The following is a 22390-nucleotide window of genomic DNA, read 5'->3' as shown; positions in this document are numbered from 1 at the left end:
TTTCCGAGATATTTGACAAAAACCGTACAGATTTGAAAAATGATGTGTCAAATGTCCTTGAAATCGGACAAAAACCGTACAGATATGAAAAATTATGTGGTTCAATCGGCTACATTTTGAATCGAAAGTCGTAGAGCCTCGCAGATGGGCTCATTCTACTCCTCATCAAATTCTACAGTTAGCATTCCCCAAAGGTAAATTTGCTGTACGAGCTTCCGTTTCCGAGATATTTGACAAAAACCGTACAGATTTGAAAAATGATGTGTCAAATGTCCTTGAAATTGGACAAAAACCGTACAGATATGAAAAATTATGTGGTTCAATCGGCTACATTTTGAATCGAAAGTCGTAGAGCCTCGCAGATGGGCTCATTCGATTCCTCATCAAATTCTACAGTTAGCATTCCCCAAAGGTAAATTTGCTGTACGAGCTTCCGTTTCCGAGATATTTGACAAAAACCGTACAGATTTGAAAAATGATGTGTCAAATGTCCTTGAAATCGGACAAAAACCGTACAGATATGAAAAATGATGTGGTTCAATCGGCTACATTTTGAATCGAAAGTCGTAGAGCCTCGCAGATGGGCTCATTCGATTCCTCATCAAATTCTACAGTTAGCATTCCCCAAAGGTAAATTTGCTGTACGAGCTTCCGTTTCCGAGATATTTGACAAAAACCGTACAGATATGAAAAATGATGTGGTTCAAACGGCAATAACTTTTGAATTGAAAGTCGTAGAGCCTCGCAGATGGGCTCATTCTACTCCTCATCAAATTCTACAGTTAGCATTCCCCAAAGGTAAATTTGCTGTACGAGCTTCCGTTTCCGAGATATTTGACAAAAACCGTACAGATTTGAAAAATGATGTGTCAAATGTCCTTGAAATCGGCCAAAAACCGTACAGATATGAAAAATTATGAGGTTCAATCGGCTACATTTTGAATCGAAAGTCGTAGAGCCTCGCAGATGGGCTCATTCGATTCCTCATCAAATTCTACAGTTAGCATTCCCCAAAGGTAAATTTGCTGTACGAGCTTCCGTTTCCGAGATATTTGACAAAAACCGTACAGATTTGAAAAATGATGTGTCAAATGTCCTTGAAATCGGACAAAAACCGTACAGATATGAAAAATGATGTGGTTCAATCGGCTACATTTTGAATCGAAAGTCGTAGAGCCTCGCAGATGGGCTCATTCTACTCCTCATCAAATTCTACAGTTAGCATTCCCCAAAGGTAAATTTGCTGTACGAGCTTCCGTTTCCGAGATATTTGACAAAAACCGTACAGATTTGAAAAATGATGTGTCAAATGTCCTTGAAATCGGACAAAAACCGTACAGATATGAAAAATTATGTGGTTCAATCGGCTACATTTTGAATCGAAAGTCGTAGAGCCTCGCAGATGGGCTCATTCGATTCCTCATCAAATTCTACAGTTAGCATTCCCCAAAGGTAAATTTGCTGTACGAGCTTCCGTTTCCGAGATATTTGACAAAAACCGTACAGATTTGAAAAATGATGTGTCAAATGTCCTTGAAATCGGACAAAAACCGTACAGATATGAAAAATGATGTGGTGCAATCGGCTACATTTTGAATCGAAAGTCGTAGAGCCTCGCAGATGGGCTCATTCTACTCCTCATCAAATTCTACAGTTAGCATTCCCCAAAGGTAAATTTGCTGTACGAGCTTCCGTTTCCGAGATATTTGACAAAAACCGTACAGATTTGAAAAATGATGTGTCAAATGTCCTTGAAATCGGACAAAAACCGTACAGATATGAAAAATTATGTGGTTCAATCGGCTACATTTTGAATCGAAAGTCGTAGAGCCTCGCAGATGGGCTCATTCGATTCCTCATCAAATTCTACAGTTAGCATTCCCCAAAGGTAAATTTGCTGTACGAGCTTCCGTTTCCGAGATATTTGACAAAAACCGTACAGATTTGAAAAATGATGTGTCAAATGTCCTTGAAATCGGACAAAAACCGTACAGATATGAAAAATGATGTGGTTCAATCGGCTACATTTTGAATCGAAAGTCGTAGAGCCTCGCAGATGGGCTCATTCGATTCCTCATCAAATTCTACAGTTAGCATTCCCCAAAGGTAAATTTGCTGTACGAGCTTCCGTTTCCGAGATATTTGACAAAAACCGTACAGATTTGAAAAATGATGTGTCAAATGTCCTTGAAATCGGACAAAAACCGTACAGATATGAAAAATTATGTGGTTCAATCGGCTACATTTTGAATCGAAAGTCGTAGAGCCTCGCAGATGGGCTCATTCGATTCCTCATCAAATTCTACAGTTAGCATTCCCCTATGCAGGTAAATTTGCTGTACGAGCTTCCGTTTCCGAGATATTTGACAAAAACCGTACAGATATGAAAAATGATGTGGTTCAAACGGCTATAACTTTTGAATTGAAAGTCGTAGAGCCTCGCAGATGGGCTCATTCTACTCCTCATCAAATTCTACAGTTAGCATTCCCCAAAGGTAAATTTGCTGTACGAGCTTCCGTTTCCGAGATATTTGACAAAAACCGTACAGATTTGAAAAATGATGTGTCAAATGTCCTTGAAATCGGCCAAAAACCGTACAGATATGAAAAATTATGTGGTTCAATCGGCTACATTTTGAATCGAAAGTCGTAGAGCCTCGCAGATGGGCTCATTCGATTCCTCATCAAATTCTACAGTTAGCATTCCCCGAAGGTAAATTTGCTGTACGAGCTTCCGTTTCCGAGATATTTGACAAAAACCGTACAGATTTGAAAAATGATGTGTCAAATGTCCTTGAAATCGGACAAAAACCGTACAGATATGAAAAATTATGTGGTTCAATCGGCTACATTTTGAATCGAAAGTCGTAGAGCCTCGCAGATGGGCTCATTCGATTCCTCATCAAATTCTACAGTTAGCATTCCCCAAAGGTAAATTTGCTGTACGAGCTTCCGTTTCCGAGATATTTGACAAAAACCGTACAGATTTGAAAAATGATGTGTCAAATGTCCTTGAAATCGGACAAAAACCGTACAGATATGAAAAATTATGTGGTTCAATCGGCTACATTTTGAATCGAAAGTCATAGAGCCTCGCAGATGGGCTCATTCGATTCCTCATCAAATTCTACAGTTAGCATTCCCCAAAGGTAAATTTGCTGTACGAGCTTCCGTTTCCGAGATATTTGACAAAAACCGTACAGATATGAAAAATTATGTGGTTCAAACGGCTATAACTTTTGAATCGAAAGTCGTAGAGCCTCGCAGATGGGCTCATTCTACTCCTCATCAAATTCTACAGTTAGCATTCCCCTGTGCAGGTAAATTTGCTGTACGAGCTTCCGTTTCCGAGATATTTGACAAAAACCGTACAGATTTGAAAAATGATGTGTCAAATGTCCTTGAAATCGGACAAAAACCGTACAGATATGAAAAATTATGTGGTTCAATCGGCTACATTTTGAATCGAAAGTCGTAGAGCCTCGCAGATGGGCTCATTCGATTCCTCATCAAATTCTACAGTTAGCATTCCCCGAAGGTAAATTTGCTGTACGAGCTTCCGTTTCCGAGATATTTGACAAAAACCGTACAGATTTGAAAAATGATGTGTCAAATGTCCTTGAAATCGGACAAAAACCGTACAGATATGAAAAATTATGTGGTTCAATCGGCTACATTTTGAATCGAAAGTCGTAGAGCCTCGCAGATGGGCTCATTCGATTCCTCATCAAATTCTACAGTTAGCATTCCCCAAAGGTAAATTTGCTGTACGAGCTTCCGTTTCCGAGATATTTGACAAAAACCGTACAGATTTGAAAAATGATGTGTCAAATGTCCTTGAAATCGGACAAAAACCGTACAGATATGAAAAATGATGTGGTGCAATCGGCTACATTTTGAATCGAAAGTCGTAGAGCCTCGCAGATGGGCTCATTCTACTCCTCATCAAATTCTACAGTTAGCATTCCCCAAAGGTAAATTTGCTGTACGAGCTTCCGTTTCCGAGATATTTGACAAAAACCGTACAGATTTGAAAAATGATGTGTCAAATGTCCTTGAAATCGGACAAAAACCGTACAGATATGAAAAATTATGTGGTTCAATCGGCTACATTTTGAATCGAAAGTCGTAGAGCCTCGCAGATGGGCTCATTCGATTCCTCATCAAATTCTACAGTTAGCATTCCCCAAAGGTAAATTTGCTGTACGAGCTTCCGTTTCCGAGATATTTGACAAAAACCGTACAGATTTGAAAAATGATGTGTCAAATGTCCTTGAAATCGGACAAAAACCGTACAGATATGAAAAATGATGTGGTTCAATCGGCTACATTTTGAATCGAAAGTCGTAGAGCCTCGCAGATGGGCTCATTCGATTCCTCATCAAATTCTACAGTTAGCATTCCCCAAAGGTAAATTTGCTGTACGAGCTTCCGTTTCCGAGATATTTGACAAAAACCGTACAGATTTGAAAAATGATGTGTCAAATGTCCTTGAAATCGGACAAAAACCGTACAGATATGAAAAATTATGTGGTTCAATCGGCTACATTTTGAATCGAAAGTCGTAGAGCCTCGCAGATGGGCTCATTCGATTCCTCATCAAATTCTACAGTTAGCATTCCCCAAAGGTAAATTTGCTGTACGAGCTTCCGTTTCTGAGATATTTGACAAAAACCGTACAGATTTGAAAAATGATGTGTCAAATGTCCTTGAAATCGGACAAAAACCGTACAGATATGAAAAATGATGTGGTGCAATCGGCTACATTTTGAATCGAAAGTCGTAGAGCCTCGCAGATGGGCTCATTCTACTCCTCATCAAATTCTACAGTTAGCATTCCCCAAAGGTAAATTTGCTGTACGAGCTTCCGTTTCCGAGATATTTGACAAAAACCGTACAGATTTGAAAAATGATGTGTCAAATGTCCTTGAAATCGGACAAAAACCGTACAGATATGAAAAATTATGTGGTTCAATCGGCTACATTTTGAATCGAAAGTCGTAGAGCCTCGCAGATGGGCTCATTCGATTCCTCATCAAATTCTACAGTTAGCATTCCCCAAAGGTAAATTTGCTGTACGAGCTTCCGTTTCCGAGATATTTGACAAAAACCGTACAGATTTGAAAAATGATGTGTCAAATGTCCTTGAAATCGGACAAAAACCGTACAGATATGAAAAATTATGTGGTTCAATCGGCTACATTTTGAATCGAAAGTCGTAGAGCCTCGCAGATGGGCTCATTCGATTCCTCATCAAATTCTACAGTTAGCATTCCCCTATGCAGGTAAATTTGCTGTACGAGCTTCCGTTTCCGAGATATTTGACAAAAACCGTACAGATATGAAAAATGATGTGGTTCAAACGGCTATAACTTTTGAATTGAAAGTCGTAGAGCCTCGCAGATGGGCTCATTCTACTCCTCATCAAATTCTACAGTTAGCATTCCCCAAAGGTAAATTTGCTGTACGAGCTTCCGTTTCCGAGATATTTGACAAAAACCGTACAGATTTGAAAAATGATGTGTCAAATGTCCTTGAAATCGGCCAAAAACCGTACAGATATGAAAAATTATGTGGTTCAATCGGCTACATTTTGAATCGAAAGTCGTAGAGCCTCGCAGATGGGCTCATTCGATTCCTCATCAAATTCTACAGTTAGCATTCCCCGAAGGTAAATTTGCTGTACGAGCTTCCGTTTCCGAGATATTTGACAAAAACCGTACAGATTTGAAAAATGATGTGTCAAATGTCCTTGAAATCGGACAAAAACCGTACAGATATGAAAAATTATGTGGTTCAATCGGCTACATTTTGAATCGAAAGTCGTAGAGCCTCGCAGATGGGCTCATTCGATTCCTCATCAAATTCTACAGTTAGCATTCCCCAAAGGTAAATTTGCTGTACGAGCTTCCGTTTCCGAGATATTTGACAAAAACCGTACAGATTTGAAAAATGATGTGTCAAATGTCCTTGAAATCGGACAAAAACCGTACAGATATGAAAAATTATGTGGTTCAATCGGCTACATTTTGAATCGAAAGTCGTAGAGCCTCGCAGATGGGCTCATTCTACTCCTCATCAAATTCTACAGTTAGCATTCCCCAAAGGTAAATTTGCTGTACGAGCTTCCGTTTCCGAGATATTTGACAAAAACCGTACAGATTTGAAAAATGATGTGTCAAATGTCCTTGAAATCGGCCAAAAACCGTACAGATATGAAAAATTATGTGGTTCAATCGGCTACATTTTGAATCGAAAGTCGTAGAGCCTCGCAGATGGGCTCATTTGATTCCTCATCAAATTCTACAGTTAGCATTCCCCGAAGGTAAATTTGCTGTACGAGCTTCCGTTTCCGAGATATTTGACAAAAACCGTACAGATTTGAAAAATGATGTGTCAAATGTCCTTGAAATCGGACAAAAACCGTACAGATATGAAAAATTATGTGGTTCAATCGGCTACATTTTGAATCGAAAGTCGTAGAGCCTCGCAGATGGGCTCATTCTACTCCTCATCAAATTCTACAGTTAGCATTCCCCAAAGGTAAATTTGCTGTACGAGCTTCCGTTTCCGAGATATTTGACAAAAACCGTACAGATTTGAAAAATGATGTGTCAAATGTCCTTGAAATCGGACAAAAACCGTACAGATATGAAAAATTATGTGGTTCAATCGGCTACATTTTGAATCGAAAGTCGTAGAGCCTCGCAGATGGGCTCATTCGATTCCTCATCAAATTCTACAGTTAGCATTCCCCAAAGGTAAATTTGCTGTACGAGCTTCCGTTTCCGAGATATTTGACAAAAACCGTACAGATTTGAAAAATGATGTGTCAAATGTCCTTGAAATCGGACAAAAACCGTACAGATATGAAAAATGATGTGGTTCAATCGGCTACATTTTGAATCGAAAGTCGTAGAGCCTCGCAGATGGGCTCATTCGATTCCTCATCAAATTCTACAGTTAGCATTCCCCAAAGGTAAATTTGCTGTACGAGCTTCCGTTTCCGAGATATTTGACAAAAACCGTACAGATTTGAAAAATGATGTGTCAAATGTCCTTGAAATCGGACAAAAACCGTACAGATATGAAAAATTATGTGGTTCAATCGGCTACATTTTGAATCGAAAGTCGTAGAGCCTCGCAGATGGGCTCATTCGATTCCTCATCAAATTCTACAGTTAGCATTCCCCTATGCAGGTAAATTTGCTGTACGAGCTTCCGTTTCCGAGATATTTGACAAAAACCGTACAGATATGAAAAATGATGTGGTTCAAACGGCTATAACTTTTGAATTGAAAGTCGTAGAGCCTCGCAGATGGGCTCATTCTACTCCTCATCAAATTCTACAGTTAGCATTCCCCAAAGGTAAATTTGCTGTACGAGCTTCCGTTTCCGAGATATTTGACAAAAACCGTACAGATTTGAAAAATGATGTGTCAAATGTCCTTGAAATCGGCCAAAAACCGTACAGATATGAAAAATTATGTGGTTCAATCGGCTACATTTTGAATCGAAAGTCGTAGAGCCTCGCAGATGGGCTCATTCGATTCCTCATCAAATTCTACAGTTAGCATTCCCCGAAGGTAAATTTGCTGTACGAGCTTCCGTTTCCGAGATATTTGACAAAAACCGTACAGATTTGAAAAATGATGTGTCAAATGTCCTTGAAATCGGACAAAAACCGTACAGATATGAAAAATTATGTGGTTCAATCGGCTACATTTTGAATCGAAAGTCGTAGAGCCTCGCAGATGGGCTCATTCGATTCCTCATCAAATTCTACAGTTAGCATTCCCCAAAGGTAAATTTGCTGTACGAGCTTCCGTTTCCGAGATATTTGACAAAAACCGTACAGATTTGAAAAATGATGTGTCAAATGTCCTTGAAATCGGACAAAAACCGTACAGATATGAAAAATTATGTGGTTCAATCGGCTACATTTTGAATCGAAAGTCGTAGAGCCTCGCAGATGGGCTCATTCTACTCCTCATCAAATTCTACAGTTAGCATTCCCCAAAGGTAAATTTGCTGTACGAGCTTCCGTTTCCGAGATATTTGACAAAAACCGTACAGATTTGAAAAATGATGTGTCAAATGTCCTTGAAATCGGCCAAAAACCGTACAGATATGAAAAATTATGTGGTTCAATCGGCTACATTTTGAATCGAAAGTCGTAGAGCCTCGCAGATGGGCTCATTCGATTCCTCATCAAATTCTACAGTTAGCATTCCCCGAAGGTAAATTTGCTGTACGAGCTTCCGTTTCCGAGATATTTGACAAAAACCGTACAGATTTGAAAAATGATGTGTCAAATGTCCTTGAAATCGGACAAAAACCGTACAGATATGAAAAATTATGTGGTTCAATCGGCTACATTTTGAATCGAAAGTCGTAGAGCCTCGCAGATGGGCTCATTCGATTCCTCATCAAATTCTACAGTTAGCATTCCCCAAAGGTAAATTTGCTGTACGAGCTTCCGTTTCCGAGATATTTGACAAAAACCGTACAGATATGAAAAATTATGTGGTTCAAACGGCTATAACTTTTGAATCGAAAGTCGTAGAGCCTCGCAGATGGGCTCATTCTACTCCTCATCAAATTCTACAATTAGCATTCCCCTGTGCAGGTAAATTTGCTGTACGAGCTTCCGTTTCCGAGATATTTGACAAAAACCGTACAGATTTGAAAAATGATGTGTCAAATGTCCTTGAAATCGGACAAAAACCGTACAGATATGAAAAATTATGTGGTTCAATCGGCTACATTTTGAATCGAAAGTCGTAGAGCCTCGCAGATGGGCTCATTCGATTCCTCATCAAATTCTACAGTTAGCATTCCCCGAAGGTAAATTTGCTGTACGAGCTTCCGTTTCCGAGATATTTGACAAAAACCGTACAGATTTGAAAAATGATGTGTCAAATGTCCTTGAAATCGGACAAAAACCGTACAGATATGAAAAATTATGTGGTTCAATCGGCTACATTTTGAATCGAAAGTCGTAGAGCCTCGCAGATGGGCTCATTCGATTCCTCATCAAATTCTACAGTTAGCATTCCCCAAAGGTAAATTTGCTGTACGAGCTTCCGTTTCCGAGATATTTGACAAAAACCGTACAGATTTGAAAAATGATGTGTCAAATGTCCTTGAAATCGGACAAAAACCGTACAGATATGAAAAATGATGTGGTGCAATCGGCTACATTTTGAATCGAAAGTCGTAGAGCCTCGCAGATGGGCTCATTCTACTCCTCATCAAATTCTACAGTTAGCATTCCCCAAAGGTAAATTTGCTGTACGAGCTTCCGTTTCCGAGATATTTGACAAAAACCGTACAGATTTGAAAAATGATGTGTCAAATGTCCTTGAAATCGGACAAAAACCGTACAGATATGAAAAATGATGTGGTGCAATCGGCTACATTTTGAATCGAAAGTCGTAGAGCCTCGCAGATGGGCTCATTCTACTCCTCATCAAATTCTACAGTTAGCATTCCCCAAAGGTAAATTTGCTGTACGAGCTTCCGTTTCCGAGATATTTGACAAAAACCGTACAGATTTGAAAAATGATGTGTCAAATGTCCTTGAAATCGGACAAAAACCGTACAGATATGAAAAATTATGTGGTTCAATCGGCTACATTTTGAATCGAAAGTCGTAGAGCCTCGCAGATGGGCTCATTCGATTCCTCATCAAATTCTACAGTTAGCATTCCCCAAAGGTAAATTTGCTGTACGAGCTTCCGTTTCCGAGATATTTGACAAAAACCGTACAGATTTGAAAAATGATGTGTCAAATGTCCTTGAAATCGGACAAAAACCGTACAGATATGAAAAATGATGTGGTTCAATCGGCTACATTTTGAATCGAAAGTCGTAGAGCCTCGCAGATGGGCTCATTCGATTCCTCATCAAATTCTACAGTTAGCATTCCCCAAAGGTAAATTTGCTGTACGAGCTTCCGTTTCCGAGATATTTGACAAAAACCGTACAGATTTGAAAAATGATGTGTCAAATGTCCTTGAAATCGGACAAAAACCGTACAGATATGAAAAATTATGTGGTTCAATCGGCTACATTTTGAATCGAAAGTCGTAGAGCCTCGCAGATGGGCTCATTCGATTCCTCATCAAATTCTACAGTTAGCATTCCCCGAAGGTAAATTTGCTGTACGAGCTTCCGTTTCCGAGATATTTGACAAAAACCGTACAGATTTGAAAAATGATGTGTCAAATGTCCTTGAAATCGGACAAAAACCGTACAGATATGAAAAATTATGTGGTTCAATCGGCTACATTTTGAATCGAAAGTCGTAGAGCCTCGCAGATGGGCTCATTCGATTCCTCATCAAATTCTACAGTTAGCATTCCCCAAAGGTAAATTTGCTGTACGAGCTTCCGTTTCCGAGATATTTGACAAAAACCGTACAGATTTGAAAAATGATGTGTCAAATGTCCTTGAAATCGGACAAAAACCGTACAGATATGAAAAATGATGTGGTGCAATCGGCTACATTTTGAATCGAAAGTCGTAGAGCCTCGCAGATGGGCTCATTCTACTCCTCATCAAATTCTACAGTTAGCATTCCCCAAAGGTAAATTTGCTGTACGAGCTTCCGTTTCCGAGATATTTGACAAAAACCGTACAGATTTGAAAAATGATGTGTCAAATGTCCTTGAAATCGGACAAAAACCGTACAGATATGAAAAATTATGTGGTTCAATCGGCTACATTTTGAATCGAAAGTCGTAGAGCCTCGCAGATGGGCTCATTCGATTCCTCATCAAATTCTACAGTTAGCATTCCCCAAAGGTAAATTTGCTGTACGAGCTTCCGTTTCCGAGATATTTGACAAAAACCGTACAGATTTGAAAAATGATGTGTCAAATGTCCTTGAAATCGGACAAAAACCGTACAGATATGAAAAATTATGTGGTTCAATCGGCTACATTTTGAATCGAAAGTCGTAGAGCCTCGCAGATGGGCTCATTCGATTCCTCATCAAATTCTACAGTTAGCATTCCCCTATGCAGGTAAATTTGCTGTACGAGCTTCCGTTTCCGAGATATTTGACAAAAACCGTACAGATATGAAAAATGATGTGGTTCAAACGGCTATAACTTTTGAATTGAAAGTCGTAGAGCCTCGCAGATGGGCTCATTCTACTCCTCATCAAATTCTACAGTTAGCATTCCCCAAAGGTAAATTTGCTGTACGAGCTTCCGTTTCCGAGATATTTGACAAAAACCGTACAGATTTGAAAAATGATGTGTCAAATGTCCTTGAAATCGGCAAAAACCGTACAGATATGAAAAATTATGTGGTTCAATCGGCTACATTTTGAATCGAAAGTCGTAGAGCCTCGCAGATGGGCTCATTCGATTCCTCATCAAATTCTACAGTTAGCATTCCCCGAAGGTAAATTTGCTGTACGAGCTTCCGTTTCCGAGATATTTGACAAAAACCGTACAGATTTGAAAAATGATGTGTCAAATGTCCTTGAAATCGGACAAAAACCGTACAGATATGAAAAATTATGTGGTTCAATCGGCTACATTTTGAATCGAAAGTCGTAGAGCCTCGCAGATGGGCTCATTCGATTCCTCATCAAATTCTACAGTTAGCATTCCCCAAAGGTAAATTTGCTGTACGAGCTTCCGTTTCCGAGATATTTGACAAAAACCGTACAGATTTGAAAAATGATGTGTCAAATGTCCTTGAAATCGGACAAAAACCGTACAGATATGAAAAATTATGTGGTTCAATCGGCTACATTTTGAATCGAAAGTCGTAGAGCCTCGCAGATGGGCTCATTCTACTCCTCATCAAATTCTACAGTTAGCATTCCCCAAAGGTAAATTTGCTGTACGAGCTTCCGTTTCCGAGATATTTGACAAAAACCGTACAGATTTGAAAAATGATGTGTCAAATGTCCTTGAAATCGGCCAAAAACCGTACAGATATGAAAAATTATGTGGTTCAATCGGCTACATTTTGAATCGAAAGTCGTAGAGCCTCGCAGATGGGCTCATTCGATTCCTCATCAAATTCTACAGTTAGCATTCCCCGAAGGTAAATTTGCTGTACGAGCTTCCGTTTCCGAGATATTTGACAAAAACCGTACAGATTTGAAAAATGATGTGTCAAATGTCCTTGAAATCGGCCAAAAACCGTACAGATATGAAAAATGATGTGGTTCAATCGGCTACATTTTGAATCGAAAGTCGTAGAGCCTCGCAGATGGGCTCATTCTACTCCTCATCAAATTCTACAGTTAGCATTCCCCAAAGGTAAATTTGCTGTACGAGCTTCCGTTTCCGAGATATTTGACAAAAACCGTACAGATTTGAAAAATGATGTGTCAAATGTCCTTGAAATCGGACAAAAACCGTACAGATATGAAAAATTATGTGGTTCAATCGGCTACATTTTGAATCGAAAGTCGTAGAGCCTCGCAGATGGGCTCATTCGATTCCTCATCAAATTCTACAGTTAGCATTCCCCAAAGGTAAATTTGCTGTACGAGCTTCCGTTTCCGAGATATTTGACAAAAACCGTACAGATTTGAAAAATGATGTGTCAAATGTCCTTGAAATCGGACAAAAACCGTACAGATATGAAAAATGATGTGGTTCAATCGGCTACATTTTGAATCGAAAGTCGTAGAGCCTCGCAGATGGGCTCATTCGATTCCTCATCAAATTCTACAGTTAGCATTCCCCAAAGGTAAATTTGCTGTACGAGCTTCCGTTTCCGAGATATTTGACAAAAACCGTACAGATTTGAAAAATGATGTGTCAAATGTCCTTGAAATCGGACAAAAACCGTACAGATATGAAAAATTATGTGGTTCAATCGGCTACATTTTGAATCGAAAGTCGTAGAGCCTCGCAGATGGGCTCATTCGATTCCTCATCAAATTCTACAGTTAGCATTCCCCTATGCAGGTAAATTTGCTGTACGAGCTTCCGTTTCCGAGATATTTGACAAAAACCGTACAGATATGAAAAATGATGTGGTTCAAACGGCTATAACTTTTGAATTGAAAGTCGTAGAGCCTCGCAGATGGGCTCATTCTACTCCTCATCAAATTCTACAGTTAGCATTCCCCAAAGGTAAATTTGCTGTACGAGCTTCCGTTTCCGAGATATTTGACAAAAACCGTACAGATTTGAAAAATGATGTGTCAAATGTCCTTGAAATCGGCCAAAAACCGTACAGATATGAAAAATTATGTGGTTCAATCGGCTACATTTTGAATCGAAAGTCGTAGAGCCTCGCAGATGGGCTCATTCGATTCCTCATCAAATTCTACAGTTAGCATTCCCCGAAGGTAAATTTGCTGTACGAGCTTCCGTTTCCGAGATATTTGACAAAAACCGTACAGATTTGAAAAATGATGTGTCAAATGTCCTTGAAATCGGACAAAAACCGTACAGATATGAAAAATTATGTGGTTCAATCGGCTACATTTTGAATCGAAAGTCGTAGAGCCTCGCAGATGGGCTCATTCGATTCCTCATCAAATTCTACAGTTAGCATTCCCCAAAGGTAAATTTGCTGTACGAGCTTCCGTTTCCGAGATATTTGACAAAAACCGTACAGATTTGAAAAATGATGTGTCAAATGTCCTTGAAATCGGACAAAAACCGTACAGATATGAAAAATTATGTGGTTCAATCGGCTACATTTTGAATCGAAAGTCGTAGAGCCTCGCAGATGGGCTCATTCTACTCCTCATCAAATTCTACAGTTAGCATTCCCCAAAGGTAAATTTGCTGTACGAGCTTCCGTTTCCGAGATATTTGACAAAAACCGTACAGATTTGAAAAATGATGTGTCAAATGTCCTTGAAATCGGCCAAAAACCGTACAGATATGAAAAATTATGTGGTTCAATCGGCTACATTTTGAATCGAAAGTCGTAGAGCCTCGCAGATGGGCTCATTCGATTCCTCATCAAATTCTACAGTTAGCATTCCCCGAAGGTAAATTTGCTGTACGAGCTTCCGTTTCCGAGATATTTGACAAAAACCGTACAGATTTGAAAAATGATGTGTCAAATGTCCTTGAAATCGGCCAAAAACCGTACAGATATGAAAAATGATGTGGTTCAATCGGCTACATTTTGAATCGAAAGTCGTAGAGCCTCGCAGATGGGCTCATTCTACTCCTCATCAAATTCTACAGTTAGCATTCCCCAAAGGTAAATTTGCTGTACGAGCTTCCGTTTCCGAGATATTTGACAAAAACCGTACATATTTGAAAAATGATGTGTCAAATGTCCTTGAAATCGGACAAAAACCGTACAGATATGAAAAATTATGTGGTTCAATCGGCTACATTTTGAATCGAAAGTCGTAGAGCCTCGCAGATGGGCTCATTCGATTCCTCATCAAATTCTACAGTTAGCATTCCCCAAAGGTAAATTTGCTGTACGAGCTTCCGTTTCCGAGATATTTGACAAAAACCGTACAGATATGAAAAATGATGTGGTTCAATCGGCTACATTTTGAATCGAAAGTCGTAGAGCCTCGCAGATGGGCTCATTCGATTCCTCATCAAATTCTACAGTTAGCATTCCCCAAAGGTAAATTTGCTGTACGAGCTTCCGTTTCCGAGATATTTGACAAAAACCGTACAGATTTGAAAAATGATGTGTCAAATGTCCTTGAAATCGGACAAAAACCGTACAGATATGAAAAATTATGTGGTTCAATCGGCTACATTTTGAATCGAAAGTCGTAGAGCCTCGCAGATGGGCTCATTCGATTCCTCATCAAATTCTACAGTTAGCATTCCCCTATGCAGATAAATTTGCTGTACGAGCTTCCGTTTCCGAGATATTTGACAAAAACCGTACAGATATGAAAAATGATGTGGTTCAAACGGCTATAACTTTTGAATTGAAAGTCGTAGAGCCTCGCAGATGGGCTCATTCTACTCCTCATCAAATTCTACAGTTAGCATTCCCCAAAGGTAAATTTGCTGTACGAGCTTCCGTTTCCGAGATATTTGACAAAAACCGTACAGATTTGAAAAATGATGTGTCAAATGTCCTTGAAATCGGCCAAAAACCGTACAGATATGAAAAATTATGTGGTTCAATCGGCTACATTTTGAATCGAAAGTCGTAGAGCCTCGCAGATGGGCTCATTCGATTCCTCATCAAATTCTACAGTTAGCATTCCCCGAAGGTAAATTTGCTGTACGAGCTTCCGTTTCCGAGATATTTGACAAAAACCGTACAGATTTGAAAAATGATGTGTCAAATGTCCTTGAAATCGGACAAAAACCGTACAGATATGAAAAATTATGTGGTTCAATCGGCTACATTTTGAATCGAAAGTCGTAGAGCCTCGCAGATGGGCTCATTCGATTCCTCATCAAATTCTACAGTTAGCATTCCCCAAAGGTAAATTTGCTGTACGAGCTTCCGTTTCCGAGATATTTGACAAAAACCGTACAGATATGAAAAATGATGTGGTTCAAACGGCTATAACTTTTGAATTGAAAGTCGTAGAGCCTCGCAGATGGGCTCATTCGATTCCTCATCAAATTCTACAGTTAGCATTCCCCAAAGGTAAATTTGCTGTACGAGCTTCCGTTTCCGAGATATTTGACAAAAACCGTACAGATTTGAAAAATGATGTGTCAAATGTCCTTGAAATCGGACAAAAACCGTACAGATATGAAAAATGATGTGGTTCAATCGGCTACATTTTGAATCGAAAGTCGTAGAGCCTCGCAGATGGGCTCATTCGATTCCTCATCAAATTCTACAGTTAGCATTCCCCAAAGGTAAATTTGCTGTACGAGCTTCCGTTTCCGAGATATTTGACAAAAACCGTACAGATTTGAAAAATGATGTGTCAAATGTCCTTGAAATCGGACAAAAACCGTACAGATATGAAAAATGATGTGGTTCAATCGGCTACATTTTGAATCGAAAGTCGTAGAGCCTCGCAGATGGGCTCATTCTACTCCTCATCAAATTCTACAGTTAGCATTCCCCAAAGGTAAATTTGCTGTACGAGCTTCCGTTTCCGAGATATTTGACAAAAACCGTACAGATTTGAAAAATGATGTGTCAAATGTCCTTGAAATTGGACAAAAACCGTACAGATATGAAAAATAATGTGGTTCAATCGGCTACATTTTGAATCGAAAGTCGTAGAGCCTCGCAGATGGGCTCATTCGATTCCTCATCAAATTCTACAGTTAGCATTCCCCAAAGGTAAATTTGCTGTACGAGCTTCCGTTTCCGAGATATTTGACAAAAACCGTACAGATTTGAAAAATGATGTGTCAAATGTCCTTGAAATCGGACAAAAACCGTACAGATATGAAAAATTATGTGGTTCAATCGGCTACATTTTGAATCGAAAGTCGTAGAGCCTCGCAGATGGGCTCATTCTACTCCTCATCAAATTCTACAGTTAGCATTCCCCAAAGGTAAATTTGCTGTACGAGCTTCCGTTTCCGAGTTATTTGACAAAAACCGTACAGATTTGAAAAATGATGTGTCAAATGTCCTTGAAATTGGACAAAAACCGTACAGATATGAAAAATTATGTGGTTCAATCGGCTACATTTTGAATCGAAAGTCGTAGAGCCTCGCAGATGGGCTCATTCGATTCCTCATCAAATTCTACAGTTAGCATTCCCCAAAGGTAAATTTGCTGTACGAGCTTCCGTTTCCGAGATATTTGACAAAAACCGTACAGATTTGAAAAATGATGTGTCAAATGTCCTTGAAATCGGACAAAAACCGTACAGATATGAAAAATGATGTGGTTCAATCGGCTACATTTTGAATCGAAAGTCGTAGAGCCTCGCAGATGGGCTCATTCGATTCCTCATCAAATTCTACAGTTAGCATTCCCCAAAGGTAAATTTGCTGTACGAGCTTCCGTTTCCGAGATATTTGACAAAAACCGTACAGATATGAAAAATGATGTGGTTCAAACGGCAATAACTTTTGAATTGAAAGTCGTAGAGCCTCGCAGATGGGCTCATTCTACTCCTCATCAAATTCTACAGTTAGCATTCCCCAAAGGTAAATTTGCTGTACGAGCTTCCGTTTCCGAGATATTTGACAAAAACCGTACAGATTTGAAAAATGATGTGTCAAATGTCCTTGAAATCGGACAAAAACCGTACAGATATGAAAAATTATGTGGTTCAATCGGCTACATTTTGAATCGAAAGTCGTAGAGCCTCGCAGATGGGCTCATTCGATTCCTCATCAAATTCTACAGTTAGCATTCCCCAAAGGTAAATTTGCTGTACGAGCTTCCGTTTCCGAGATATTTGACAAAAACCGTACAGATTTGAAAAATGATGTGTCAAATGTCCTTGAAATCGGACAAAAACCGTACAGATATGAAAAATGATGTGGTGCAATCGGCTACATTTTGAATCGAAAGTCGTAGAGCCTCGCAGATGGGCTCATTCTACTCCTCATCAAATTCTACAGTTAGCATTCCCCAAAGGTAAATTTGCTGTACGAGCTTCCGTTTCCGAGATATTTGACAAAAACCGTACAGATTTGAAAAATGATGTGTCAAATGTCCTTGAAATCGGACAAAAACCGTACAGATATGAAAAATTATGTGGTTCAATCGGCTACATTTTGAATCGAAAGTCGTAGAGCCTCGCAGATGGGCTCATTCGATTCCTCATCAAATTCTACAGTTAGCATTCCCCAAAGGTAAATTTGCTGTACGAGCTTCCGTTTCCGAGATATTTGACAAAAACCGTACAGATTTGAAAAATGATGTGTCAAATGTCCTTGAAATCGGACAAAAACCGTACAGATATGAAAAATGATGTGGTTCAATCGGCTACATTTTGAATCGAAAGTCGTAGAGCCTCGCAGATGGGCTCATTCGATTCCTCATCAAATTCTACAGTTAGCATTCCCCAAAGGTAAATTTGCTGTACGAGCTTCCGTTACCGAGATATTTGACAAAAACCGTACAGATTTGAAAAATGATGTGTCAAATGTCCTTGAAATCGGACAAAAACCGTACAGATATGAAAAATTATGTGGTTCAATCGGCTACATTTTGAATCGAAAGTCGTAGAGCCTCGCAGATGGGCTCATTCGATTCCTCATCAAATTCTACAGTTAGCATTCCCCTATGCAGGTAAATTTGCTGTACGAGCTTCCGTTTCCGAGATATTTGACAAAAACCGTACAGATATGAAAAATGATGTGGTTCAAACGGCTATAACTTTTGAATTGAAAGTCGTAGAGCCTCGCAGATGGGCTCATTCTACTCCTCATCAAATTCTACAGTTAGCATTCCCCAAAGGTAAATTTGCTGTACGAGCTTCCGTTTCCGAGATATTTGACAAAAACCGTACAGATTTGAAAAATGATGTGTCAAATGTCCTTGAAATCGGCCAAAAACCGTACAGATATGAAAAATTATGTGGTTCAATCGGCTACATTTTGAATCGAAAGTCGTAGAGCCTCGCAGATGGGCTCATTCGATTCCTCATCAAATTCTACAGTTAGCATTCCCCGAAGGTAAATTTGCTGTACGAGCTTCCGTTTCCGAGATATTTGACAAAAACCGTACAGATTTGAAAAATGATGTGTCAAATGTCCTTGAAATCGGACAAAAACCGTACAGATATGAAAAATTATGTGGTTCAATCGGCTACATTTTGAATCGAAAGTCGTAGAGCCTCGCAGATGGGCTCATTCGATTCCTCATCAAATTCTACAGTTAGCATTCCCCAAAGGTAAATTTGCTGTACGAGCTTCCGTTTCCGAGATATTTGACAAAAACCGTACAGATTTGAAAAATGATGTGTCAAATGTCCTTGAAATCGGACAAAAACCGTACAGATATGAAAAATTATGTGGTTCAATCGGCTACATTTTGAATCGAAAGTCGTAGAGCCTCGCAGATGGGCTCATTCGATTCCTCATCAAATTCTACAGTTAGCATTCCCCAAAGGTAAATTTGCTGTACGAGCTTCCGTTTCCGAGATATTTGACAAAAACCGTACAGATATGAAAAATTATGTGGTTCAAACGGCTATAACTTTTGAATCGAAAGTCGTAGAGCCTCGCAGATGGGCTCATTCTACTCCTCATCAAATTCTACAGTTAGCATTCCCCTGTGCAGGTAAATTTGCTGTACGAGCTTCCGTTTCCGAGATATTTGACAAAAACCGTACAGATTTGAAAAATGATGTGTCAAATGTCCTTGAAATCGGACAAAAACCGTACAGATATGAAAAATTATGTGGTTCAATCGGCTACATTTTGAATCGAAAGTCGTAGAGCCTCGCAGATGGGCTCATTCGATTCCTCATCAAATTCTACAGTTAGCATTCCCCGAAGGTAAATTTGCTGTACGAGCTTCCGTTTCCGAGATATTTGACAAAAACCGTACAGATTTGAAAAATGATGTGTCAAATGTCCTTGAAATCGGACAAAAACCGTACAGATATGAAAAATTATGTGGTTCAATCGGCTACATTTTGAATCGAAAGTCGTAGAGCCTCGCAGATGGGCTCATTCGATTCCTCATCAAATTCTACAGTTAGCATTCCCCAAAGGTAAATTTGCTGTACGAGCTTCCGTTTCCGAGATATTTGACAAAAACCGTACAGATTTGAAAAATGATGTGTCAAATGTCCTTGAAATCGGACAAAAACCGTACAGATATGAAAAATGATGTGGTGCAATCGGCTACATTTTGAATCGAAAGTCGTAGAGCCTCGCAGATGGGCTCATTCTACTCCTCATCAAATTCTACAGTTAGCATTCCCCAAAGGTAAATTTGCTGTACGAGCTTCCGTTTCCGAGATATTTGACAAAAACCGTACAGATTTGAAAAATGATGTGTCAAATGTCCTTGAAATCGGACAAAAACCGTACAGATATGAAAAATTATGTGGTTCAATCGGCTACATTTTGAATCGAAAGTCGTAGAGCCTCGCAGATGGGCTCATTCGATTCCTCATCAAATTCTACAGTTAGCATTCCCCAAAGGTAAATTTGCTGTACGAGCTTCCGTTTCCGAGATATTTGACAAAAACCGTACAGATTTGAAAAATGATGTGTCAAATGTCCTTGAAATCGGACAAAAACCGTACAGATATGAAAAATGATGTGGTTCAATCGGCTACATTTTGAATCGAAAGTCGTAGAGCCTCGCAGATGGGCTCATTCGATTCCTCATCAAATTCTACAGTTAGCATTCCCCAAAGGTAAATTTGCTGTACGAGCTTCCGTTTCCGAGATATTTGACAAAAACCGTACAGATTTGAAAAATGATGTGTCAAATGTCCTTGAAATCGGACAAAAACCGTACAGATATGAAAAATTATGTGGTTCAATCGGCTACATTTTGAATCGAAAGTCGTAGAGCCTCGCAGATGGGCTCATTCGATTCCTCATCAAATTCTACAGTTAGCATTCCCCGAAGGTAAATTTGCTGTACGAGCTTCCGTTTCCGAGATATTTGACAAAAACCGTACAGATTTGAAAAATGATGTGTCAAATGTCCTTGAAATCGGACAAAAACCGTACAGATATGAAAAATGATGTGGTTCAATCGGCTACATTTTGAATCGAAAGTCGTAGAGCCTCGCAGATGGGCTCATTCGATTCCTCATCAAATTCTACAGTTAGCATTCCCCAAAGGTAAATTTGCTGTACGAGCTTCCGTTTCCGAGATATTTGACAAAAACCGTACAGATTTGAAAAATGATGTGTCAAATGTCCTTGAAATCGGACAAAAACCGTACAGATATGAAAAATGATGTGGTGCAATCGGCTACATTTTGAATCGAAAGTCGTAGAGCCTCGCAGATGGGCTCATTCTACTCCTCATCAAATTCTACAGTTAGCATTCCCCAAAGGTAAATTTGCTGTACGAGCTTCCGTTTCCGAGATATTTGACAAAAACCGTACAGATTTGAAAAATGATGTGTCAAATGTCCTTGAAATCGGACAAAAACCGTACAGATATGAAAAATTATGTGGTTCAATCGGCTACATTTTGAATCGAAAGTCGTAGAGCCTCGCAGATGGGCTCATTCGATTCCTCATCAAATTCTACAGTTAGCATTCCCCAAAGGTAAATTTGCTGTACGAGCTTCCGTTTCCGAGATATTTGACAAAAACCGTACAGATTTGAAAAATGATGTGTCAAATGTCCTTGAAATCGGACAAAAACCGTACAGATATGAAAAATGATGTGGTTCAATCGGCTACATTTTGAATCGAAAGTCGTAGAGCCTCGCAGATGGGCTCATTCGATTCCTCATCAAATTCTACAGTTAGCATTCCCCAAAGGTAAATTTGCTGTACGAGCTTCCGTTTCCGAGATATTTGACAAAAACCGTACAGATTTGAAAAATGATGTGTCAAATGTCCTTGAAATCGGACAAAAACCGTACAGATATGAAAAATTATGTGGTTCAATCGGCTACATTTTGAATCGAAAGTCGTAGAGCCTCGCAGATGGGCTCATTCGATTCCTCATCAAATTCTACAGTTAGCATTCCCCGAAGGTAAATTTGCTGTACGAGCTTCCGTTTCCGAGATATTTGACAAAAACCGTACAGATTTGAAAAATGATGTGTCAAATGTCCTTGAAATCGGACAAAAACCGTACAGATATGAAAAATTATGTGGTTCAATCGGCTACATTTTGAATCGAAAGTCGTAGAGCCTCGCAGATGGGCTCATTCGATTCCTCATCAAATTCTACAGTTAGCATTCCCCAAAGGTAAATTTGCTGTACGAGCTTCCGTTTCCGAGATATTTGACAAAAACCGTACAGATTTGAAAAATGATGTGTCAAATGTCCTTGAAATCGGACAAAAACCGTACAGATATGAAAAATGATGTGGTGCAATCGGCTACATTTTGAATCGAAAGTCGTAGAGCCTCGCAGATGGGCTCATTCTACTCCTCATCAAATTCTACAGTTAGCATTCCCCAAAGGTAAATTTGCTGTACGAGCTTCCGTTTCCGAGATATTTGACAAAAAACGTACAGATTTGAAAAATGATGTGTCAAATGTCCTTGAAATCGGACAAAAACCGTACAGATATGAAAAATTATGTGGTTCAATCGGCTACATTTTGAATCGAAAGTCGTAGAGCCTCGCAGATGGGCTCATTCGATTCCTCATCAAATTCTACAGTTAGCATTCCCCAAAGGTAAATTTGCTGTACGAGCTTCCGTTTCCGAGATATTTGACAAAAACCGTACAGATTTGAAAAATGATGTGTCAAATGTCCTTGAAATCGGACAAAAACCGTACAGATATGAAAAATGATGTGGTTCAATCGGCTACATTTTGAATCGAAAGTCGTAGAGCCTCGCAGATGGGCTCATTCGATTCCTCATCAAATTC

Source organism: Borostomias antarcticus (assembly GCF_949987555.1).
Source record: "Borostomias antarcticus genome assembly, contig: scaffold_41, whole genome shotgun sequence".
In the NCBI taxonomy this organism is placed as follows: domain Eukaryota; kingdom Metazoa; phylum Chordata; class Actinopteri; order Stomiiformes; family Stomiidae; genus Borostomias; species Borostomias antarcticus.
Note: the sequence above shows the minus strand (reverse complement) of the source record.